Here is a 27405-nt window from a genome sequence, read left to right on the forward strand (position 1 = left end):
ACAAACAAAGGCCTCCCTTCTATGCAGTGCTCATTGTAATGAGGGCTGGATTTAAAAAATTTTAATAATCGATATAAAATCGGGGGGTTTTCTTTTCTTTCTTTTCTAGGCTGATATCAATTCATTATTTTAAAATATATTTTTCCGATAAATTGATCAGAAAATAGAATTTTAAAGGCCCTTTTTGTATCTGACTTTTTTCTTAAAATTTACAGTTCACGAGAATTTAAAAGTATGTTCTTACATTTATGAAGGATTATTGCACTTTATTGCAAATCAGAATCTTATTAATTTATATTTACAATAATCTCATGCTGATGTCAATGTCTGTGTAACACTTAAGTGATTATAATACTTTCATTAATAAATAATAATTTAACCAGTTACTGCCGCCGCAAAATTTTAATTGGAATTGAATGTTTGTGTTTTTTTTATCATGTTTGATATTTAAGAATAACTGATGTTCCATATGTAGTCAATATCAGATTGGATTTAAGTGAATCGAATCTAATAGGAAAAAAAATCTAAATTTAATTGAATGAAGAAATGAGATACCAAGTCCTAATTATAATGTCATCAATCTCGGCTCAAATTGATCTTGGGTTCAAATTAAATGGACCGCCATCGCACCTGAACGGAATTACACATTCTCACCGCTATTTTGCAACTTTATAAGATTGCCGCCATTCATTTGTAAATGTCCTATGTGTGTACATGACTTCCTGCTGGCCTGCTCACAAGCAGCCAGCGGTAGCGACCTCGCCCCCACCCTCCAGCAAAAGTGACAGATGCTCAGTAATCTGTGTGAAAGGCGATCCACCACTTAGTGGGATTGTTTCTGTTGCACCTTCAAGAAGAGGCGGCCGGCAGGCTCGCGCGATGCCGGAAGGCTCGCGCGATGCCGCCAACCCCTGTAACTGCTGTCCTGGGACCTCAGGTGGACACAGCGGGCGATGGGACACCACACGTGGAACGGGGAAGACGAGCGTTCACACCTCGGAGTCATAAAACCGTGGCGAGCCCCCTCCCCGTGGAGTGTATTGTCTTAAAACAGATGGCTGACATATTGACAAGGGGCGGTGAGGTGATATGGTTGCCAAGTGCTTTAAAAGTGTGAAGACCCTCCAACATATGGGAGCCTGATTATCGCCGCTAATGAATAAATTGTCAGGTGCTGTCAAACAGATGCCTCATTGGACGGCATGAAATGAACGCATGGTGGATTAATTGATTGACAGTTTTACAACTTACTTCAACAACCAGCACATCAACAATGGACAGTTGTGGGGTTTGCTCCAATCCAATACTACTTTTCATTATTTAGTTTAGGAGGTTCTATAATGGGGGGGGGGGGGTGCCAGGGTTCTGCCCCATTACTTGCATGGAATATGACGATCGATGGCATAATAATCAAACAGTCAAGAATTTTTTTAAGAATTCTGTCAGTTATGTGGAATTTAGTTTAGTTGTCAAAGTAATTGATAATCAAATTACAACCATTTTATTAAATCGAGTAATCGTTTGGAGCAGTTTTTTTTTAACTGCAAATTGTCAAAACGTTCTGATTTCAGCATCTCAACAGTAATTAATTTGTGTAGTCTTTCATGGAAGAAGACTGATTATCTTCTGTGTTCAATCAAAATAAAACATAAGCAATGACCGAACCGGCAACATAATCACTTTCAAAAAGGTTGACGAGTACATCAATCCCACCCCCTTTTTTTTAAAAAAAATCACTATACGAATACGAAATATAAAATGAACAACAATCACTGGTTTATAAACATTAATCAGGGAGAAAAAAATGCATTTCTAAAACACTTTAATTCAAAATATCAATGTAGGCCTATTCGATTAACCGATTAAATAATCGATAGAATAATAGATTTGAAAAATAATCGATAGTGAGTGACAACATTGTTGTTGAATAAAGTAAAGTTCAGACTGAGCTGCACATTTTCCCCCCAGCTGACCTCACTTTCCTATGCTTAGCTTCCCTTGAAGTCACCAAAATTGTGTTTGCTTTGAGTTTTTCAAAAGCTTCATATTTCAGTGTTAATTGTTAATGAAGCATTATTAAAGGGTTGGATATCGATTCAAAGAGTTCAGTTTGATTCGATTTAGATTTTTTTCCTATTCAATTCGATTCGCTTGGTTCAATCCGATATTGATTAATTATGAAACATCAACTGTTCTTAAATAACAAGGACATGATAAAAAAAAAAATAATTAAAAAGATTCTGAGTTGTCATGAAGTGCAATAAGTCAGGTCTTTCATAAATATAAGAAAATACTTTTAAATTCACGTAAACAGTAAATTTGAAGAAAACAGTATACACAAAATAATTTGGCCTTTAAAATTCTATTTTATTGTTTAATTTATGTCAAAAAAGAGATATTAATATGATCAATTCATGGTTTTATGAAAGAAAAATCAATTCGATATGGATTATCCGATTTTTAAAACCCAGCCCTAATAAAAAAATGTATTGATATTAATTATACAAATCTGCTTAAGCCCACACCTTCAAAATGTTCAAAACATGATGCAATGCCTACAACACAGCCTTCAAGTTAAAGTTGATCAACCCGGCCACAGAAAAAGGCAATCGAGCTGCTGCACAGGAGACGAATTTGAAAGAAGAAAATGTGGTTATGATATGCTAAAATTAGTCGTCACTTTTTTTCTTGTAGCACATTGAGTTTGTTCTCCAGAGCTTTCCCTCAAGATAAGCAAAATTCCACTGATTAGCATCAAACGTGACAACATCAAAGTAGAAACGTACATTTTTATAGAATGTCATTATTTGTAAACATTTATAAAAGAAGCACATATCTGTTAAGTAGCCTACAGTTGACAATATCTTTCATATTTTCAATATTTTTCATACAAGCTCCAGCATTGTGCATGACGATCATTTTCTGTTTACGTCTTTATGTGGCCCAGCTCGGTGAAACACGAGAAGCCGTTTCCTTCCTCCCTTACACCTATGGCGGGAGTCAAACCATCTGTGTCATAACGCCTAAACGTGTCAAAATGATATGTCGAACCACGGCCCGCCTATTATGAAGCACAATAGTCACCCTGGATGGGTTTCCTCCCCGTGTGAAATGACAGATTCCCCCGCTTTCTTGCCGAGTGGCCGCTCGGCTCACTGCTCCTCTTCAAAAGGTGCGTGGAACGTGAAAGACGCGTGAAATCTCCAGTTTCACAGCGCGCCTCCATTCATGCTTATGATTGCTTTGTTTCCCGGACAGATTTCCATAAGGGACGGCAAGGTGGGGACCCCCGGCTTTATAAATGAGCTGCTGCTTTGTCAACACGGGACTGCGGTTATCTCAAGCAGTAGCTGAAAGATTGATGGGCTGAGATCATAATCACTATAGTGACATATAGACACTGTACTTATGGAGGAATGTATTATGTTACACTAAGCCGTTGTGTCATTGACTTATGACTAATTGTCTCGTTGTTAAGCCTTCAGTTTCCGACAAAGGAACATTATTCCCGCTTCAATTTAGTAGCATTTGTTTTGTTAGCATAATTAGCAGAAGACATTTTTGGAACGCAATCTGTTCCTGTTCCTGTAATTAAGTTAACAAGAACCCATTTATAACATGATTTTATCATGAAGACATTATTAACATATATAGAAGTAAAATGAGAATTTAACTACTGAATAAAATTTAAATCAACAAGAGACAGCTTGCTGGCAAGCTTCTCTGTGTCATCGTTATGTTCCACTGTACTATCAATTGGGCAATGCAACCAGGGCCATGTTGCAAAAAAGCTGTTTTCCCAACAGTTTTAAACAGATTTGTGAATAATGAAGAGCTATATTGTAATGCTAATTGCTTCAAAACAGAAACAGATACAAATATACTTTTTTTTCCTGATGAAATTGATTGTATTGAATGATTGTAGTAATTACAAAAACGGCCAGCAGGTGGCAGCAAAGTATAAGAGATCAACCAGGGCCATGTGGCAAACAAGCTGATTTACCCATAGTTTTAAGCAGATTTGTGAATAATGAAGAAACTTAGCTATATTCTAATGCTAATTGCTTCAAAACAGAAACAGATACAAATATACTTTTTTTTCCTGATGAAAGAAGAGACTCAAATGTTTCTTTTGGTAGGTTCCATGTTTTTATAGCGATAGAACACAATATTCTGTAGGCCTTACAAAATTTGTCAAAATCCAGTAAAACAGCCAGGAGCGAAGGGGGTTGCTTCAGTGAAAATGGCTGGGAGTGAATAAGTTAAAATGTAATCACTGCCATTGACAGCTATAGATACCAAATATGCATTGTAACAGGGAGGGTTGGCGGTGAATGAGTGTTAATTCAAGACCCCTTAAAAGTTACCGTTCCAGTTTTATGGTCATTGTTAAACGTTTCCTCTCATTCATTCATTCATTCATCAATGGTGCTGTATATTAATGATTGCACCATTTAGCAGAGACATTCTCAGAATGTTCTTTTTTTTATATTGTAATTTTAAAGCAGATCCTGCAACATGTATTAGGGCCACGTATAAATATATTATTTTTAGAAGGCGGCGGCAATATTCAGAGAAAAAAAACATTCCAAAGCGACAGATTTGATAGAAAAAGTGGCAGATTTGCGAGAAAAAAACTCATAACATAGCTATAGTCTAATCATGTGACGATTCTTTGGTGGTTAACGTTTATAAAATTAAAAGGCAGGATGGAGATGGATTCATTCTTAAATTTAAACTTTACTCATCATTCACCACAGCTAGAGCGACAACACTTCCTGATCCCCTATCAGCTGACTAACACGAACCAATCAGAAGCTAGCATACTTGAGGTCAATGCAAGTGAATGATGGAGAGCAGCAGATTTGACACATCAACTTAAATATTTGTACAAAAACGTACCAACATTTATGAATGTGTAAATAATCATTCTGGGTTAGTAAGTAAATATACATTTTAACACATTAACTTAAATGCTTGATCGTCAGGGTGTGTACCTTGGCAAAAGCATGGCGTCTTTGTCGCTGGCCGGTGGCCGTACACGCTTCAAAGAGCGAATGCTTAACATCATATGATTAATCTCTGCTAAAGCAATTACTATCTCCTTATTTGGAAACGCGACCGAATAGTATTGGCACATTATTGAGTTTTTTTCTCACAAATCTGCTACTTTATAAAGTCGCAAATTTGCCACTTTGTAAAGTGTCTGATTTGCGAGAAAAAAACTCGTAACATATCTATAGTCTAATCATGTGACGATTCTTTGGTGGTTAATGTTTATAAAATTAAAAGGCAGGATGGAGATGGATTCATTCTTAAATTTAAACTTTACTCATCATTCACCACAGCTAGAGCGACAACACTTCCTGATCCCCTATCAGCTGACTAACACGAACCAATCAGAAGCTAGCATACCATAGGTCAATGCAAGTGAATGATGGAGTGCAGCAGATTTGGCACATCAACTTAAATATTTGTACAAAAACGTACCAACATTTATGAATGTGTAAATAATAATTCTGGGTTAGTAAGTAAATATACATTTTAACACATTAACTTAAATGCTTGATCGTCAGGGTGTGTACCTTGGCAAAGCATGGCGTCTTTGTCGCTGGCCGGTGGCCGTACACGCTTCAAAGAGCGAATGCTTAACAGCATGTGGTTAATCTCTGCTAAAGCAATTACTATCTCCTTATTTGGAAACGCGACCGAATAGTATTGGCACATTATTGAGTTTTTTTCTCACAAATCTGCTACTTTATAAAGTCGCAAATTTGCCACTTTATAAAGTAGCAGATTTACGAGTTTTTTTCTCGCAAATTTGCCACTTTATAAAGTGGAAAATTTACAAGGTTTTTTTTGGGAATATTGCTCCCACCTTCTAAAAAATATATATTTATACGCGGCCCTGATACGCCGTCGTAGTATATAATATGGCGTCACAGCATCATTTAATGTTCCACAAAAATGCAATAGTTTTTTAAACACATGTACAGTATACGGGAAAAGCCAACGTAAACTTTCCCTCTACTCCGACAGACAGTGAGACAGATGCGCCGTGTGATGAGTGAAGGCCCCGGGGGTCAAAAGGGAGGAACGTGGGGGCCTCAGATCACAGGGTCCCATTCCTTCTGCAGCCTTTTCAATTAAGCCCCGGCACACTGGCAACAATTTATGAACGTGACCTTCCAACTCTGCAGCTCCCGCTCTCAGCCCTGGAAGACCTCTACCACCCCAAAACGACATCAAACCAACCACCCCCCGATACCCTCACTCTGACTCTTTGACCCGCCCATCTTGACAATACAAATCGAGTTTCACGCGCATGCAAAAAGCATGTGTGTATTATGTATGAACTCATACAGGCGCAAACAGATGCGTGTGCCCGGCGTTCACATTGTGGGGTCAGTGGTTGTTCTTCAGCAGGGGTTCAAAGGTGAGTCATAAAAAAATCCAATACAGTAAATGCACAGGGTCAGCAGCATATCAATATATAATACAGAAAGCGGACGAATGACACGCCATAAGCCGATGGAGAGCGATTGAATCCTCTGTTTCGCGCTATCCGCGGATGCATCAATCTGCGGCTGTTGATAATTGAATTAAGAAGGGGACGTGATTAACAAGTTCTTCAAACAAGGCGGAATTGCCTGCAATCAGATGCCCCGGGACCTTGACGGGCAAAACTATTTGTGACGTCTCCGCAGTTCAGCCGGCTGTCTTCATTTTAATTAAAAATCTTTCACGGCTCCAAGAGTTATGGAAGGCGCCGCTCAGGCCTCCGGCAGCCCGCGGGTGAAATAGCTCGTAACAAATGATGTGTAAGCAACGGCGACGGCTAACGGGTGTGACAGAGGATGCGATTTGCCCAAAAGGGGGCCGTCCAAGGTAGACAGTGGGCAGTAAATGCCGGCGACTTTATTAAAACTATGAAACTTGATCTGGAACTATGGGGGCATGCTGTCATTAACCAGAGCTGATTGCATTACCAGCAGCTTTAATGCTGAGCTTGACTTTGATTTAACCTGAAAAAACGTCAAATGGATCTTCAACTCAAGCTTGACTATACAAGGTTGTGAAATGTTTTATTTTATTAAACAGCAAAGCTCTTGTCATTTTTGCAGCCGTTAACTAACCAAACTTGACTAATTTATTTTATTTTAACCACATATACAGACGCTCCCCTACTTACGAACATTCGAGTTGCGAACAACGGTACATACGAACATTTCTGCGCGTACAGTATGTCGAAAAATGTTTGGAAAGAAATGCTGTAAGTTAGATTTTGTATTGCGCGTAGTGCTTCTTTCCGCCGCTAATACCGACGATTGGCGCTGTGAGAGCTCATTGGAGGCTGAGCAACGTGGCGAGGAGGAGGAGGAAGAAAACGCCGGTCCCCATGAAGCAGGAAATAACTTTTGAAGCCGATTCCAGCGACGACGAAGAATCTCTCATGATATAAAATCCTCCTCTTCCTCCTCCATCATCTCCTTAAGCATCGAGTACATCTTCCAAAAGTAAGTTAAACTTCATTTTATTTATCTTATTACGTACATGTACATACTGTGTGTGTCTCTCGCTCTCTCTCTCTAACATACGTAGTACAGTACAGTACTGTACGTATTCTCTCCATTTTATTAAGTTTTTTTCAGTACAAACCAATGCAGGTTACTTGTACAAACCTTAAACATACTTATATAAACCTTCAATATACTTATATAGGCTTTAAACATAAATTATAATACAAAATATAGCACTGAAGCAACTTACGAACAAATTCACCTTACGAACGATCGTCCGGAACGTAACTCGTTCGTAAGGTGGGGAGCGTCTGTATACTGCTTTCAATTTTGGGTATCTAAGGCACTTATAACATGTTTAAATTTATTGTCAAATTTACATCATACTTTTATGATTACACTCAGTACCAGAGTGCAGGCATAATGACCATCAAACACGTTATTCATCTCCAAATTAATTAAGGACTGATCTCATTCCTTATTATGTCATATGTCTGTGGTTGCTAGTTGAAAAAAAAAATCTGTATCCACAATAAATGGCTGTAATCCAACACATCACCATGTCTATTTATCAAGGGGTTATATTTGCAAATCATTTTAAGATTTTGAGACACAACAGGCTGACCTAACTGTAAGTCTGCGAACAATTACACCTTATCTCCTCACTGATGACATCACAGAGCCCAACCGAGAGATTTAACATCTACGCATACGTTACACATGGGCATAAAATGAAAACTGAACGTCACTTTTTATAGTAGCTTTTAACTATGCAAAACATATGTCCCGGTCTCAAACAAACAGTTGCACTTTGTCATCTTTATTCGAGTTCACTCCACTCAGACCTCCGCACTGTCTGCTTCTTAATAGAACAGGGTCCCGTCTATGACATCATAACTCACACATATCTTGAGCACAGCTATTGTTATATTTGCTTTTATCACTACCATTGGCACGACTCTTTATCTTCCAACCTCCGTGATGAGTGAAATATGACGTGTTATGTCCTAAATGTTCTTTTTATAGTTTTATAACTCAAACTTTGTTTTTACGTACTTCAAAATATTTGATTAGTTGAGAATTGAAAGGACATATTAAAATAAATTGTATATAAAAAGGTATCAGACATCCTTTGGTCAAATATGTACAAAGGATGAAGAATTAGCACAATAAATATCCACTTGTCATACTCTAGTTCAACTTTATGGCCTCTTGACACAATAAAAAGCATTATGCGAAATATCTTTTTATCTCTTGTATCCACTATTGTTGCTAAAATTATGTAAATGTTCCTATTGTGGGAACAATAAAGCTTATCTTGCATTATTGTAAATCACTTGGTTTTGGGGAGGCGGTTCTGTATATGACCTTCGTTACCATAATGAGTAGTGGCGGAATTGGGGCATGCAATGAAGTGTTGCTAACTTAGCAACTTTGTTGCTATATTTAGTGACTCTCTAGAGAAATTTTTAAAAAAGGTCAAAGTTTCTATCGACTTTTTGTGGTGCTATTGGAATCTTCTGGAGATTCCTGAGACTTCCTCCAGAGAAGGAGTTGACTCTTCCACCACGGCCAGACTGCAAATGAATAACACATGAGCAAGTTACATGGTTGTTTACTCTCACTCCGAAAGGTGGGCCGACACTCAAAAGATCTATTTGTATACAAGCGATTAAAAAGTCAAGTTTTGTCCCTTTTAATGTAATTACGCCAAACAATTTGCTATGAATTAGATTCTACTAAATAAATAGAATTTTCATGACTGTATTTCCTATGGGGGCGGGTATTTTGAAATAAGACCAAATTGGAATAGACGATATTGTGTTTCTATCTTCATGTCATGTTCTCAACAGCAACCAGCGCACCTCAGATCAAAACCCGGGCTGGGCTCATAACTGGGTCCAGCGTGGTCATGACCCGGCAGGCTAAGCGAGGGAAAAAAGTAATGAATTAGAGTGGAGCTTGGGAGACATAAGAGATTAGGCAGCGGAGAGGGTTCCGCGCCGAGGAGCGCCGGCGAGGCCAAGGGTCATGCATATACCGGCGACGATTGTCAGGCAAGCTCAGCATGTTTATTCAGCGAGCGGCGAGATCTGCTTACTGCACGGAGCGATAGGGAAGAAATGAAGAGGGTTTTACTGCAAAGCCAATAGTCTGTCCACTTACAAATGTTGCTTGTCCTGCAAAGGTGCAATAAATCACTTTGAGGTCCATGCGGGCCTGCGAGCACATTGGACACAATATTAGGTACATGGAGACAATCTCACGAGGTCCTACGCATAAGCTTGAATGAAGCATTCTGGCTTCATTAAAAAAAAAAAAAAAATGATGTCATGTACGATCAACAGCCCCTTTACAGGTTTCACTTATTTTGCCTCAGTTGTTTCAAGACAAGATGAATGAAGAATCAATTCCACTGTCTGGATTCTGACCTCTCTCATCTTTATAAAAGTTGCCCAACACTGGCAACAGACTCACATAATCTTAAGTGATTGGACTACAGAGTTGAAATTGGTTTTAACTCTAAAAGTGAATGTCATTTCGACACATGGCCTATCGCTCCTGCTTGCCCTTAGATAAGTCAGTTCCTATAAATGTGCAATCTTCAAAGATGTTGAGCTTCCAGGAATCGTAGCCGCAGACTCTGGTCAGAGAGACAAACAGCGTCCTGACTCACACTCGGTCAATAACAAAAGACCTTCAACAGACAGTCCACTTTGCTGCACTGGCACATGCACAGTCTTAGTCATACCATGAAACATTAGCAAGCGCAACCACATGACATAAATAAGTCATAAATAACACTTGTGGCATATGAGTAAACTTCCGAGATCAGGTACACTTGTGATGTCATTTTCTTCTGATGACGAGCAAAAGTCACAGTCCATAACATCCTCCACTCTGTATATCCGAAAAAATACAAACATTTACATTACTTGAAACGTCCCCAAAAATCTCCGCACATGGTTTGTTTGCCAGCCTTTTGTTCTCCGGTAGCAATTTTTCCAAAGCATAAGTCGAAAAGGTGGACGTCCGCATCACGAGCGGCGTGACCCCTCTGTGAAGTGGCGGCTAATGTCAATTAAACAGAGTGGCTCAGTGCCTGTGACCCCGAGATGATCTCTGGTGTCGGCTGCAGGCCAAGGTCGCGCCACAGTGTTAACAAGATTTGATCCTCGGAGGTTTTTCTATTGCGCTCTCCTCGCCTCTCTCAGCTTATCCTGTCCAACAATATTTCACTGTCAGGTGTTTTTTTTTTTTTTTAACCATATATTCTATCCTCTTCCCCCTTCTTGCTTCTCATTGTCTCTCCATCTCCTGTCTGTGTCTAGGATGGTTTTAATCAACAAAATGCCCAGTGACATTCATTCTATCACACAATTCATTTTATGGGCTCGCATGTTTTGATTTGTAGCCTCTTGTCTCTCCTCCATACTTGTAAACGTCAATTCATTTATCATCCTGTCCGCTTCATGTTGTCTTGAATGTATTCAAATACTCATTTAAATATGCGTATGCCAAAATCCAATATATTTAACTATATATCACATGCTCCCCACCACGGATTATTACGTAACCAACCATATTTACTTGGAATGCATTTGAGTGATTAAATTACTGCTGACCCGTTTCAGATGGAAATCTCATTATTAGTGCTTAATTATCCAGTTAAAAGTATAACTCTTTATGGATGTTGCACTAAAATCTCAGCACAGAATTTAAAATTCTATTATTATGCCGCACAGAAAATTATCTGTTTTTAAAATAGGCCTACTTGCGACAATCAGATAACGTCATCTGGTAGGTCAACACCCAACCTCCTCTTTTGTGTTTGTAAGAGAATCAACCTGCCATTAAACTGTATCTCAGTTAGCCACCAATTAGCTATGTAAGCTAGCTTACCAAAAGACAAACAAGTTAGCAATATAAAGTCAGTACATAACCTCCCTTAGCGTGAAGACAAACGTGAGCAAAACAACACTCAAAGACCTAAAAAATAAAATAAAATAGTGGACATCCGAGATAACAAACTTTGAAATATGTGTTTGTCTACAATTGTTGTTTTATCATTCATCTGTTTTGTCTTCTCCTCCTCTTCCTTCTCCATTTTATTGTTCGGTGGTACACAAAGGCTTATCGGAAATAACAATAAACCTCTTCTGAGTCAACAATTTTCATTGAAACTTTGTTTCAATTTACTAGTAAAATGTTTACTCTTAAAAATGTGTATATATATATTATTTGTGATGAGACAAAAACTCTAGCTAATTCTAAAATAAATGTTACTCATAATTATGTTGATTCAATGATTCCAAACACAGTCACAATCAACTTAATAAAATTGCCTATTATAGATTATGGTGAGAACATGTTGTGTTTACATGACGAACAGAAATTTTATATGCAAATAAATAAATAAATTTGGCAGGAACTTGAATGATCATCACACCAACAGGTTCACGTCAGGTTTTCAAAATGTTTTGACTTTTGCACAAAAAAACAACATATTTCGATATACATTTTGAGTGCAAAATGAAATAAACCTACAAGAATTCCCCCGGAAAATAATGTTGACCTTAGCAAATCAAGGACAGTACCTGCAATCGCTGATCCGCTATCACAGAAAGCCATCGATTTTGGCCAGATATACCTCCATCTCTTGGTAAGTGATGCTTAGGTCATCACTCAAGCTCGGTATAATGATTACTCAGCTCAATAAAGACAGTTTTAATATGAAGGGAAGGGAGGGGTGGAACGCATTTGCCAATAAAGCTGCAACCCGACAAACATGCCAGCATATACTGTATACGATGGTATCATTCCCGCACGGTGACTAGGCACACACTTTGCATATAATATACATACCAGCAGAGGGAGCATGACAATATTGACACAGACATCAACAAATATTGTGTCCATACTCTAGATAAGTGGGCGTAAGTAAATATAGTGGTGGTCTTATCAACAGCATCACCATCAGAGGCTGTGCAGGTCTCACTCACATGATGTGATTATCTGCTCCGCTGGCCTCGCTCTCCTGACTGGAACACATTAGCAACCCTGGATATTTCTGCCTGGCAGAGCTGCTACCCCGAGCCTCTCTTAATGTCACTGTGAATGTGCGAATGTGCATCAGTTATTGTGAAAAGGACTGGAATTGTTTACTTCCTTCATCTGTTGTGAGATTAAAGGGAGATTTAGTAGAGGATAAATATCAGGGTGTTAGTATGAGGTGCAAGGATATTTAATTAATTTCCTCCAATAAAACTTTTATTATATGTACTGTAAGGATTTTATTCTTCACTTAACGCCACTTTTTTTAACACCTCATCACTTCTCATGTCATCTTCTATTAGTCCTTGTTTAAGCTTCTTTGAGCAGTGTTGCAAAGTGCTAAAGAAAAATGGTATATTGAGATATGCTGATGCCTCATTTTTTGGACAGTTGCAAAATATCCAGTGGTGTTAATCCCGTGATGATTTCTCAATGGCGTTGACATCACTAGTGATGCCAATTTTAGGATTATTATTGCACACGTGAAGTTGGTGGGGCCCTAATAAAAAAAGGCCTACTTGTCCATGGTCCTCTAAGGCGGTGAGCCCGGCGTCCACCTGAGCCAGCTTGCTGTTGAATGAGCGCTGTGTAAGACTCTCCCCGCCAATTATCCGCCACTCAAGCTTCTGGATGGCCTCCGCTTCACCGCTGCTCTGCCGCTTCCCATGCCAATACTTCCCTCAGCCTCGTCGCTCCTCCCTTGCGCTGCTTTCACTCTTGAATTTATGGAGCCGCCCCTCTGAGGGTGTTTGAGCCACGAGTCTGTCAAGCGATTGCCAAGCAGCCTGTTGCCTAAGGTGAAAAGTCCACACACTCGTCTTTTTCGGTTTCTTCGCACACTTTGGCGTCGGGTTCGCATTTACTTAGATTTAGAGCAGGGGTGTCCAAACCTTTTCTTAAAAAAAAAAAAAAAAAAAAACAGGAAGGTGTGCTGCAAATAGCTCCCGGCCCATAGTTTGGAGATACAGACGCTCCCCTACTTACGAACATTCGAGTTACGAACAACGGTACATACGAACATGTCTGCGCGCATGCGCGCATGTCAAAAAATGTTCGGAAAGAGATGCTGTAAGTTAAATTTTGTAATGCGCACCTTTTTCCGAGTACTGTAGTGCTTCTTTCCGCCGCTAATACCGACGCTTGGCGCTGTGAGAGCTCACCCAGCATTGGAGGCTCAGCAACGTGTCGATGAGGAGGAAGAAGAAGAAACGCCTGTCGCTCATAGATAAAGCCATCGCACTCTTCGAGCAGCAAGACCCAAACATTGAACGTTGCACAAAGGTTGCAAATCAATTGAATGATGCCATACAGTGCTACCGCATCATTTATGATGAAAAAAGAAGAAAACTGTGCAATCGTCGTTAGATCGCTTCTTTTGGCCAGTTTCTAGTAAATCCTCCAAGGAAGATACTCATCAACCCTCATCTTCTTCTCCGCGACCCTCAACTTCTTCCTACATTGAAGTTACGGAGGAGGAAGTAACTTTTGAAGCCCATTCCAGCGACGACGAAGAACCTCTCATGATATAAAATCCTCCTCTTCCTCCTCCTCCATCAAATCCTTAAGCATCGAGTACATCTTCCAAAAGTAAGTTAAACTTCATTTTATTTATCTTATTACGTACATGTACATACTGTGTGTGTCTCTCGCTCTCTCTCTCTAACATACGTAGTACAGTACTGTACGTATTCTCTTTAAACATTAATTATAATACAAAATATAGCACTGAAGCAACTTACGAACAAATTCACCTTACGAACGATCGCTCGGAACGTAACTCGTTCGTAAGTTGGGGAGCGTCTGTACCTGACTGCAATGAACAGCACACATTCACCAACCAGACAGTCCTCTGGAACCTAGCATATGTTTGATGGCAGATGGTATGAATTATTTCCCAGAGTTTTATCCAAGCTTTTTTGACATCTTTTTTGGGAAGTGAAATATTTATGCCATGGCAGACTAGACACACACCACACAGTTTGTGTGTGTGTAAGGATATGAAGCTAGACCACAAACTCAAGGGAGCGGGTCTCTCTTCTAGATGGGCTCTGACTGCTCCCTCACGGGGCTATCAGCACTAACGTGTCAGTTATGGTTATGTTACTTGTCACAATGCTTTGGATCAGGCCCTCCATGCACACCGAGGGTAAGAGATAGGCCGTCTCATCATGATGCAGCCTCGTATCATAACTGCTGCTACGGGAAACCTTAGAACTACGTCAAAGTGGTTTAGGAGTGTGAAAGTGGCTCAGTCAGTAGGGACAATAGTCAGGTTTCCATCCAATAAGTTTCAAAAAAAATGTTTAGGCGAATTTACTGAAAATGCGCAAAACGGACATGCAACTTATGCCCATTTCCATCTGTTCTTCTTTTGCGAATATTGAGAGGGGACTCTGCCGCTGTAGGTGGCGGTATGCACCATAGAGAGATGGTCCAGCAGTAGTTTAAAAAAAAAAAGAAGAAGAAGAAGACCAGGAAGCGACTGTGCCATGCGATTACATCATAAGTTTTTTTTGTGTGTAATTCTTGATAAACCATAGCGTTTCTTTGCTGTTTTCCATCTAAAATAGCATTAATATTCGTTTCTTTAATTAATTCCGAAAAGATTTCTGTTTCATCGTCCCCCCAAAACATACCTCACTTTATCGTCCGACATTGCTTTGGGACTACAAACGTACGTGTGGCGTAATATCCAGTCAAAATGTGCGACGTGTATCCGGGTCTAGCCAGCGGTTATTCACAAAACCTGTTTCCATAGCCAAAATTCACATTTTCCTTTTTTTCCATTCAAAATCCAACCCCCTTTAAGCGTAAAAACTTTTTTGCAAATGTTGGGCCCTTTTTTAAATTTCTAGTGTTTCCATTCAGTTTATTTTTGCATTTCTTGAATTTTTTTATAAAAATGAGAGGATGGATTCCCAACTAATGGCCTTGGTTTCAGGACCAGAAGGTTGCGGGTTTGAGACCAGTTAAGAACTGCTCTGGACCAAAAAAGTCATGAGTTACGAGCAAATCCTTCTGATACCATGTTCTTAAATCATTGTGTCATTTATGTTTTGGTACAGTATTTAAAGTGGAATTGTCACATTATGAGGAATTACACCTATATTATAATTAAAATGTATAAATAATTCACACTTAAATTACGTTTAGGTTACTTCATTTATATAATAAAATATACAGTATATCAATTATGGTACTACAGTCACATATTAAAAATACAGTATATGGTGCATGAATTTAGAGTAATAATACAGTATGATATAAGAGTCAAGAAATGTTCCATGTGCTTCAATTAGAGCTCTATAAGAGGTCAATGCCACTGTTAAATTTGAACAAGTTTAAAGAGTGTCGGGAATGATGAAATAAATAGAAACAAGTGACATGGATATAAAGTTTTTAGTCAAATAATACTTTTTAAAATGCAAGACATTTGATTGTATTACTGCTAATTCTAAACTTAGATACTTTTCCTTCTGACCACTGCAGTTTCACTCTTTTTTTTCTCTTCTTCCTGGTATCAAGTTAGTTTACACACCACTAATTTACCATTGTTACACATCGTTAGCATGGAATGTTTCAGTTGACTGACCTCATATTTGAGAAATTGCACAGAAGAGTAGCTAAAGCATTTTCCCCACCCAAGTCACGACTTCTAAATAAATTGAAAGGCTTCACACGCAGTTACATTTCTTTGTAGTAATTGAAAGTTCTAAAGGAGGCTTTGCTGTCTGAGCTCTGTCGGTTTGGTTTTGAAACTCTTATCTGTGTGTTGACAGAAGAGACTGGAGTTGATCTGGTGGTGACTACCCCAAATTTTCTAACCCCCTCAGACATTATTCCTCTGGTCTGGTGTCTGCCAACAGGTTATGACAGGACCTAATGAGGAGAGACGGGCCTCCTTCTGCACTGGGACTTTTAAGGGCATTTGGTGCATCTGTTTGATGGCAACAAACACCTTGTGAAATATTTCAAGCTATTCTTGCTAACATAGATTAACGGTTCCTGAAAGTTTGACAGGGAGATTGATTCAAAATTGCAACCAACCATGGAGCATGTACGGATTATTTGAAACTTGATCGCTTACCTGAAGCATCTCGCATCAGATATCAAAATCTGTTGGGGTCTTGATTCCTCATGCTATCATACCTCAACCTGTTTGGGGTAAACATTCCTTCCACTTATTTCGCACCCCTTTAAGTGTTTTGTGCTTGGGTGGTACTTATGAGGCAGAAGGTACTTGACTTAAGACCACTGGTGGGCCTGGACACCAGATTGGGTGTCCAAGCCCACACTGATCGCAAAGAGAGGCACAGCAGACTCCTTAGATTAGCATCAATCCCTGAAGGCTATTAAAAAGCCATTTGTCTCAATACAAAAGGCAGCCAGTCATACACAGTCCAAGTGTTGTCTGTTTTATTTTAACCCTCAAGATTCTTCTCTTGAAAACAAACAGTAGGCACAAACGTCAGTCAGTCTGTCTGTAAACCAACCAGGCTACTGACATTACTTACCCGTATGTCTGCCTTTGCATCCCTCCCGACCAGTTTGCCTGTATGTCCAAAGGTCACACGTATCTACTTGTGTGTCTGTTGAGTCTTTCTATTCATGCAGCTACCTCTCTTCCCGTCTGTGGGTCCTACTTACCAACCTTTCCTTCAGTCATGCCCCTTTGTCTTTTTGTCCATCTGTCTGTTGTACCAAGATACCTCCCTGTCCTTGGATCTTACCTAAATACCTACCCACTCATCTTGTCTCTCTGTCCATTTGACCAATGTTTTTGTCCACACCCCTCCCACCTCCTGACCAACCCGTCTTTCCATCATTTTTGAGTCGCACCAAGCTACTTTTATGTATTTACGTCTCTTTCCATCAGCCCAAGCTAGCATCTGTGTGTAAACGTTTCCCTCCAACCCATCTGGATTTGATCCTACCTACCCATTTGCCTGTGTTTCTATCAGTCCATCAAACCAACCAAGAATCTCCCTACACCTGTTCATCGGTTCTGCCAACCGGTCCATCTTTTCATCCAACTGGCTTACCTACCCACCTGTCTGTGAATTAACCAACCTACCTATCTCCTTGTCTGGCTGGCTGTTCCTACTGACCTAACAACAGTACCTGTCTGTCCATCAGACCAATCTAGATTTGTCTCTCGCCAATCTATCTGACCTCTCTCGCCGCAGTCTGAGGGTCCTACCAAACAACATACCTGCCTATCTGTACTACATGCTTGCGTAGTGCGTACCCACGGAAACATCCACCAACCTTCTGGTATATACTCCATCCCCACCTCCCTACCAATCTATCTGTCTTTCAGACCAGACCAGACCAGCAATCTATCTAGTTGTCTATCAGCTCCATCTTCTTACCTACCTACCTGTCCCTGTCTGTGGTTCCTAGATAACTACTTGTCTGTCAATTGTACATACCGGACTAGTCTGTTTTCACCTCCAACCAACTTGCCAACAAATCCTGCAACCTACCTTCTCATGCCCGTCTCTCTATCCGTAGCTAGTCAATCATAAGCATTTACTCTTATCTATCTATGTATCTTTCTGAGCTCAATTCATTGTGACGGTGACCAATGATAGGCGAGGAGGAGTGTGAGACGGATGGACAGAGCAGAGGGAGAGCGTGACGGATCACAGCAGTTAGAAGAGAAGAAAAGGAGATAATGAGAAAGACAAAGGGATGGCGAGAGTATCAGAGAGCAGGCGGGTTGGAGCGTGCTGGACGGGCCCCAGCGGAGTCATCGATCCAGGCTGGTCTTACATCAGAGACAGGAAACCCGAGCCGCATGCTTCATCACCTTCCCTACGGAGTCCTAGCGCTCTTCTCTCTCCTTTTCTTCATCCCTCCTGGCGACTGTCTTCTCTTCACAGTCGTACCCTCGCCATGTATTCTCTGCTGCTGTCCAGAACATGTCAGCTGCTGCTACAAGCTTCTGTCAATTCATCATCTGTGGCTACTCCGGCCGAAGACCGGCTGCACTCCTGTGTTAAGTGCACACTGCCATCCATTCACAAGCGCTCATTCATTATGCTGCCTGTGCACGTGTGTGCAGTTGTGGCTTTCTTTGTGCATACATCAGTGTGTCTATTACACACAAGTTGCCCTCATACAGAGGGCGAAGGGGGGAGGCCAGCGCCATGCGAATTGAGGTAACAAGGTTAGCTTATCGAATTTGTTTCGGCGTCACCGTCTCCTGTTAGAGACAGTGCACCCCCGTCACTCCTACTACTCTGCCACTTGCTCGACCCTCATTTCTCACCCAACTCAGTCTAAAATATCTCGGTGTTAAGAAACCAATGGAGCAGCTTGGGTGTTTGCTTATAAACATTTCGCTTTGAGACTCCATTTACCATACATTTTAAAAGATGCTATCGTTTACAGGTTATAATTGGCCACAGCAAACAGTGGAATGCTAAAGCAGTGCTTTGCAGTGTCTTAAATTTCACCAGTGAGTAATTGTTTAAAAACAAATTATGCTGTTGTACTTAAAAAAAAAAGAAGGTAGATTTGAGTTGAGCATGTGGTTAGCAAATTTTCCTAGTTTTAAGTTAGTCTGCTTCTGAAATGAGGCAAAACAAACTTATGTGGTGCGTCAATGGTTTTGCTAACAATATTATAATTAGTTTGACTAATTGGATTTTACATCACCACCACAATGCATATTCAGTATTTCTACAGCATAGCATACATGTGCCCTGCTGCAAAAGCTAAGATAAACCTAAGATATGACATAACGCTAGTTAACATTACCTGTTCATAGTTAAGTCATAATATGTGGTTTTATGTTATGATTCATTCTAACTCAAATCACAAAATTCAGATGTTTTTAATGGCCAACTTATTTTGAGTCACCACCGATTTGTGCACAGCTCTAATATTTATGGTTTAAACTATTAATATAAGCAATAGTAAAAAAAAAAATAATAATAAAATAAATTACAGGGCGGGGCCAGCAATTTCTTTCTGTTTCATGTGATTCGTACGGGAGAGGACGTAAATGTGATCATTTCAAGATGGTTATGTTAGTACAATAGTAAGAATAAGAATAAAAATAAGTCGAGCCAATTTGGTCACCAATGGACTGAAAGTCATTTCTACTTTTAAACACCCTGGGAAACCCCCATTCAGATCCATTCTTGTCTTCCGTGGCGACTCTCAGACCACACACAGACACACTCTCAGCTTTCAGTAGGAGACGTGAGCCAAACGAAGAACCCAAACAGGACAAACATCCCCCCCCCCCAACCCCCACCACCCCCACATGCGTTATTGATTTGCATTGTTGATATCATACTCTCACATGGACGCTCTTTCTGAGCCGTACATTGTCGCCATCAGGTCTTCAAATCTAAACGTTTTACAGTCTTAACTGAGACAAATCCTCTAGAATTCCCCACTTTGTTCTTTTGTGTCCTGCACATCCTACATGTCTTCTATCCGGATCAATGCTGGATGGAATTCCCTAAACGGGATGGCTGGAAGCAAAATGGCATACATTTTTTTCTATGAATAATACATAAAGTATGAACTGCGATATACGTCAGTGTGGCTTGATCAAACCAAGGTTTTGTTGGTTTCAACTGGAAAAACATTTGTTATGTTTATTCGTAAGGGGTTATAAGGGTTCATCACTTACAACTAATGCAAGATTATAAAACTACTGTAAAATGACACTCCAAGTTTAGCAAACAAAAGTGATAAGGTGCTATATAAATCAAATTTATTATTATTACTACAAGAGTTCAAATCAATTTGAGGTTGTCTGAATGAATACAAGCCTGTCTATAAGGCAACAGGACTGAATCCTGTCTGTTTTGCATTACGAAACAGCAAAAAGTGTGTGTGTGGTGGTGGTGGGGGGGGGGGGGGTCGGTTCTTTGCAAAATCTTTTTTTTCCACAAATGCAATTTGTTAGCAATCAGGCTACTTCCTGGTTTAAGATTATGGGATTGTGCCATTCTTCATTTTGGGGCGGCAGGACTGGTTCTGGTGAAATGTCAAAAAGTTTAAGATTGCACTACATTTGTTTACTGATTACTGTACATTTGTGGTTGGCAGGCCTCTTCCTAGTTTACAAAGGATGGTATGCCAGATGACAGGGTCGTGCCAATTCGAGTCCAGGTTGGCCAAACGTGTTACAAAAACTGAAAGAAAGAAAAATATCGACCCACAAAAGAGTGCCACAATTACATCTTCTAAACGTGACAAACAACAGAAAATAATATTGTTATTTGAATTTGAATAATTAAAAAATAAATGAATCACCACATGTGTAATTGAGGTTAACAAATTCTGAAAAATCAAGCCATTGTCTCCGGTCACAGATAATATGGGTGTGTCCGCTGAATGTGCAGAAGTCAACTGTCAACTATTAGACAACATTTAAAAAAATGAAATAAAATAAACATCCTAAAATATTTCTAATTATGTATTGTACGTATTTAAAAACAAATATTTGAAATTGCTTTACAGGGTCTTTATAAATAAATATGAGTGAATAACTACACTACTAGAACATTACCGGACTGACTGGTACGAGCTTCAAATAGTTATATAGCCCCCCCCCACCCCTTTCCTCATCTCAGCATCTTCATAGATCTTGCTTGGCCCCCACACACCACCAGAGAGTGAGTAAATGGTCATCATGGTCAATATCTATTTCCTGTGGTGTCAGGTTTCAGAATAATGTCCATATTGAACCAATGTTTCAGCAGACTCCCATCACACTTCCCCCCCCCCCCCCCCCCCCACCCGGCCGTCCACTGTTTCCAAAGGAGAGAAAATCCCTACAAATGCGATTAAACAAACGATTTTTGGCCAAGCCATCGATCATCCATCTCGCTCTGGCAGCCTAACTGGGAGATCCTAACAGCGCAGGCGGGGCATCTGAGAAGAGAATGTGCCTTTAATCTGGTTTGTGATTCCTGTTTATCCTGCACAGATCAGCAGTGTTAACTTAATAGGTGGAAACTCTCAAGCTTGGTGCTGGTCTGAGCTCAAGAAAATGCACCCTGACACTGGAGTCACTGATGTGCATGCTCATTTTGTGAATTTTACAAAAAGGTCAAGCTTGAGGCTCAGTGATTAGCATTTCCTAAAGCAGAGAAAATTCTGAAACTTTACAAATATGTTGCGTTGAAGATGATTTTCCATTTCCAAATAATTCAATTCAATCAAGCTCAAAAGGAAAACTCAATTCGCAGGCAGCGTACTTAGCACCATGTGAGTGTGTTTGAGCGAGTTTCCGCTTTGTACCCTCAGGGATTCTCAGCATTACTACACAGCAGCTCATGTAAAATACATTTTACATCTGTAAACTGAGTTATTGCTCTTATGGGAAGCAAAAAAAAAAGCCCGACGGGATGCCAAACGCTCGTGAGCGCAATCAATGTTTGGTTTGTGCTAAAAGCACCGATTGGGGGAGGGGCCACCTACTTAAAAGCTTGCACTTTTATGACTTAATCAATTTATTGGTGTACTGCTCATTCTGTTTAAGCCAATAAATGGCAGAATTACTTTAAAATACTACTTAGCCCTTTGAGCAGCTGTGTTTATGAAGCAGTTCACAGTATGTGCGTGCGTACAAATGAGGGAGAGACATAATGATGGCTGAAATTGCTCAGAACTTAAACGATATGTCTGGAGTAGCTATACGTGGGACACATGTATTGCCCATTAATTAGAAGTATGATGGCTGATTTTTAAAGCTATGTCGCTAAAACATTTTAAAGAAAGAAAAAGGAAGGTACAATTATTCTTTTAAAAGTCCATATTAATCAGAATCCGCGGGAATTATAACACCAGGGACAGGTATAGGGATGTACTCCACCAGATGCATTTGAAAAAGCTTGGCTACATTTGAATGGATGAGAAATGAATGTGTAGACCAGGTGGCAGAGTGGAAAAGTGCTTCACACAAAAAAACTCACATTTCTGAGGTTGGGTGTTCAAGTATCAAGCCAGTCTACACCAATTCATGTGATGCTGTGATTTGACAGCCAAACGGCATCATAAATATCCTCACTTATGACGTCTTACAACAATGGCGGACTGCTAACAATATCACACCATATGAAAAAAAAAGCATGCCAGGAGAATGGTGAGGAAGGAAATTGGGAGTTTCTGGAGAATACTACTCACAGTTAGTCACGGCTTAGGTAACAGCCAATCATTGCTCGGGTTCAGAAAACAGGTGAGCTGTGATTGGTCGTTCGCCGCCCCCTGAGATGGGTAAAAATGGGTAGATTTTGCTGCTTAACTCAAATTCCACACGTGTGCATAGATCATATTATTGTAAAGAACATTTTTGGATTGACTTCCTCTTTAACTCATTCACTGCCATTGACGTCAAAAATTCATTTGAACTATTTCTATTAGTTTAACATTTTTTTCCACTTTTGTTAACAAGAGTATGAAAACCTTTAAAAAAATATATTGTACATATAGAACAGATATAAAATTTGTGATTAATCGTGAGTGAACTAGAGAAGTCATGTGATAATTACGGGAAAAAATAATCGCCTGCGCCCCTCATTTTTAATCATCTTCTTTTTTTTTTATTTTATATTTTTTTAAATAATCTTTTCTTTTTAAAAAAAAAGAAAATACAACAAATTAGTTAGGCAATTACATTTTTTAATCATAATTAATCTCATGACTTCAATAGTTAACTCACGATTAATCACAAATTTTGCATCTGTTCTAAATGTACAATAAAAAAAATCTAGGTTTTCATACTCTTGTAAACAAAAGTGGAAAAAAATGTTAAACTAATAGAAATAGTTCAAATGAATTTTTGACGTCTATAGCCGTCAATGGCAGTAAATGAGTTAAGAAAGGGAATGCTGAGGCTTGCAAAACTAATGAAAGGACTTTAATGAGTTTGAAAGTTTGGTTAATCCTGAAAACAGCCACATCACAAAGGGTGTGCGCACTTGTGCAACCACATCATTTCAGTTATTTATTTTTAAGATTTTGAAAACAATTGGAAATGAGGTCATAATAATAGTAGAAAATGTTCTGAAATTACTTAATGTGGTCTCATTTATTAAATTACGAAATGGAAGTTGAAGTGAGGTGTGTCTACATTTTATATCCGCATTTCAAGGTATGCTTTGAGATGTTGCCGATTCAACCATTTCCCCTTCACAAATGACAACCTCTGTAAAAAGGCAACATGCCCGCATAAACACACGCCCACACACATTTACCTCCAGCGGGTTTCATTTTCGCCTTTTTACACTCATCCTCTTTCTGGTATCTTGCGACATAGGGAGTGTCAGGTGCGTCCTGGTTATTTCAGGCATAATTGAGAGATTGATGCCCCTCCAGAAACCTGGCACCTTGACAGGCCTCTCAACCTTCCGCGCACACTTCCTCCCAAACGGGCGCGAGCCAGACATGTTGACGGCTCGCTGAAACAGAGAGAGCCTCTCGACATTTCGAGGAAGATGAGGATGACACCGGAGGTCGTCGGGAGGTGAAAGGTTACATGTTACCTTCCTGAAGCGACCAAAAGAAAGAGCGCATCCTTGATCGGCCGGGAAGAATGGGGGGCATCAGTATGAAGTAATGGGCCTATTTGTGGGGAATGTCTTGAGGAGAATGGCGGGGGGTCTCGCGGCCGTAACCTGAACCTCACGTCCAGACACTTCTTACAACATCAGCAACAAGCACAGAGTCCAGTGGAGCATGAACGGGTCGGCGCCCTCTAACTTTTAAGTCATTTTCCCACGCCGAGGTCAGTGGCGGAGGATGCGTCAATGACACTCTTTCCATTCAGAAAAAACAAAAGACGGCGAATATTACAATTTCAGTCGCTCTGGAGGTCAGGGGAGTTCTGCACTCAACTAACGGTTGTTTCTGTTAATATGAAATCCAGCAGGTTCAATAAATTAAAGAATACAAATAATTGAATAATATGAATGAATGTCTTTTTTTTTTTCTTTATGAGTTTGACCCACATTAACAACTAACTTAAACAGTCAAATGGTCATTGGAAAATAGACCCAAAAAAAGTGCATTTTCATTTTCAAGTACAAAAGTAAGGTGATGAGCTAACTTTATATATATATACAGACGCTCCCCTACTTACGAACATTCGAGTTACGAACAACGGTACATACGAACATGTCTGCGCGCATGCGCGCATGTCAAAAAATGTTCGGAAAGAGATGCTGTAAGTTAGATTTTGTATTGCGCACCTTTTTCCGAGTACTGTAGTGCTTCTTTCCGCCGCTAACACCGACGCTTGGCGCTGTGAGAGCTCACCCAGCATTGGAGGCTCAGCAACGTGTCGAGGAGGAGGAAGAAGAAGAAACGCCTGCCGCTCATAGATAAAGCCATCGCACTCTTCGAGCAGCAAGACCCAAATATTGAACGTTGCACAAAGGTTGCAAATCAATTGAATGATGCCATACAGTGCTACCGCATCATTTATGATGAAAAAAGAAGAAAACTGTGCAATCGTCGTTAGATCGCTTCTTTTGGCCAGTTTCTAGTAAATCCTCCAAGGAAGATACTCATCAACCCTCATCTTCTTCTCCGCGACCCTCAACTTCTTCCTACATTGACGTTACGGAGAAGAAGTAACTTTTGAAGCCCATTCCAGCGACGACGAAGAACCTCTCATGATATAAAATCCTCCTCTTCCTCCTCCATCAAATCCTTAAGCATCGAGTACATCTTCCAAAAGTAAGTTAAACTTCATTTTATTTATCTTATTACGTACATGTACATACTGTGTGTGTCTCTCGCTCTCTCTCTCTCTCTAACATACGTAGTACAGTACTGTGCGTATTCTCTTTAAACATAAATTATAATACAAAATATAGCACTGAAGCAACTTACGAACAAATTCACCTTACGAACGATCGCTCGGAACGTAACTCGTTCGTAAGTTGGGGAGCGTCTGTATACATCATTAACTTTCATTGTGACACTAATATGCCTTTACAGTTTTCTACAAACTACTTTGTACAAATTCATACTAAATTCCATGGAGTATATAGTGTCTTTATACTCAGATGTAATAACTGCTACGACGACTACCTCAGCGACTTATGTATTTTATGCTTGTTATAGATTTTTTTAAATTGTTGTATTTTATAATTCCACACTTTTTAAGACGTGTAATTTGATGATACAACACTATTTATTTGGCACTTTGTATGTTGTTTGTATGTAATTTTACCTTGATGTTATTTTATGGGGACTACAGATGGAAACTTAGCATTGTGCTAAATCTGGTGCAGCCATTTTCCTAATGTCACTGCACACTGTCCCTTTAATAAACTAAACTCAAACTCATGGTCAGCTCATTTGGAATGTACTGTACTGTTCGCTAGCCATATTGGTACGTGTATGGTATAATTCTGATTGATTGGTATGTTTCATTTTGCTAACTCTAATGACATCTAAACAAACTGAATGGCTTCGCCCACTTCTCAAAATGAAAGCTTCGTTGCTCTGCTTTTCGATGACAAGGCACCAAGTGACAACTCTTCTCCCCACAACCACATCACCCGAGTCCACGGCGAGATACCCATCGGTGACTAGATGGGCAGCTGAAATTACCAATTAGTTTGCCAATTGGCTGCAGCCGATTCGATTGGTTTGTAATTAATTCTAGTTACTGGCCCGTGGAGCAGGACGGATGGCGCCATGTCTTTGTCCTACTGACACACTATCCTGCCGATCTGAGCCTCGAGGGGGAGGCAGTGCACATCAATCCATGGACCCGCAGTTACTGAGCTCCGTGCGCGCGCGCACGCACACACACACACACACACACACACACACACACACACACACACAAAGAAAACAGAAACAGGCTGCTCTCCCTCACACAGACACAGTCCGACACACAATATCGTTCACACACTCCGACACAAAAACCCTCGCAGACGGACGGACCCTCGCAGCAGAGCTGATTTACTGTAGACAAACGAAACCTCCACAGTCTGAGACGATGCTGACCACAAAGATGAATCATATTTGTGTTTGTGTGCCATTTATGTGAAGGGACCTTAATACACTACTAATTTAAACACAGTGGAACCTCTACGGTTGAACATTAAATTGCAGGAGGCTGGCTTTGATTTCATATGATTTGTAAACTTCTTTTTTTTTCATCTGTAATCCTAGAAATGAGTCAGAAATATCAACATGTACTAAGTTCTGTGTAGTGTGCATCCATTTTCTGTAGTTCTTATCCTCATTGAACATAGTTAAAGCCTATCACAGCTGATTTGGGGCAAATTTTGCAATTTAAATAATGATTGAAAATACAGCTGAAATTTATTACTGAATTTGTGTTGGATAATTTTTTTCTCACAGAACTTGTAGATAAAAGCTTTTTTGTCATGTCAAGCCACCACTGTACTGTAAAGGTAGTTACAATTCCGTAGTTTTATTGGAGACCTTTTTTGTTGGGTCTATTGGTGATGCCTAAAAAATGTCCAGTGTGAAAATGGATTTGAGGGATGAATTCTAGCAAAATTCTGCATGTCACTAGTCACTACTGACTCAATATTGGGGGTCGTGAATGTGACTTAAAATAGCAATGTGACAGGTGTCCACCATCTATGTGGAATTTTATTTAAAAAAATAAATTAAAAAAAAGGAAAGAAGAAAACATTTAATGAGCATGGCTCTAAAATCTTCCATGACGAACAAATTCCCACAAAAAAATACTCGACTGTGAAACTGACCTATTCTACTTCACATCTTGCTCTTCTCATAAGTTTATATATATACAGTATATATATATATATATATATATATATATATATATATATATTAGGGCTGTTAAAAA

The 27405-nt window shown here is 39.7% G+C and overlaps 1 long non-coding RNA gene across 4 annotated transcripts in view; it reads right to left on the bottom strand.

The window, feature by feature from the left end:
- LOC144050446 (uncharacterized) overlaps positions 1-27405 on the bottom strand; it is an 81148-nt gene that overhangs the window by 37454 nt on the left and 16289 nt on the right. The gene's annotated exons all lie outside the window — the stretch shown is intronic.

This window comes from Vanacampus margaritifer, chromosome 4, assembly GCF_051991255.1.
Source record: "Vanacampus margaritifer isolate UIUO_Vmar chromosome 4, RoL_Vmar_1.0, whole genome shotgun sequence".
Classification (NCBI taxonomy): Eukaryota; Metazoa; Chordata; class Actinopteri; order Syngnathiformes; family Syngnathidae; genus Vanacampus; species Vanacampus margaritifer.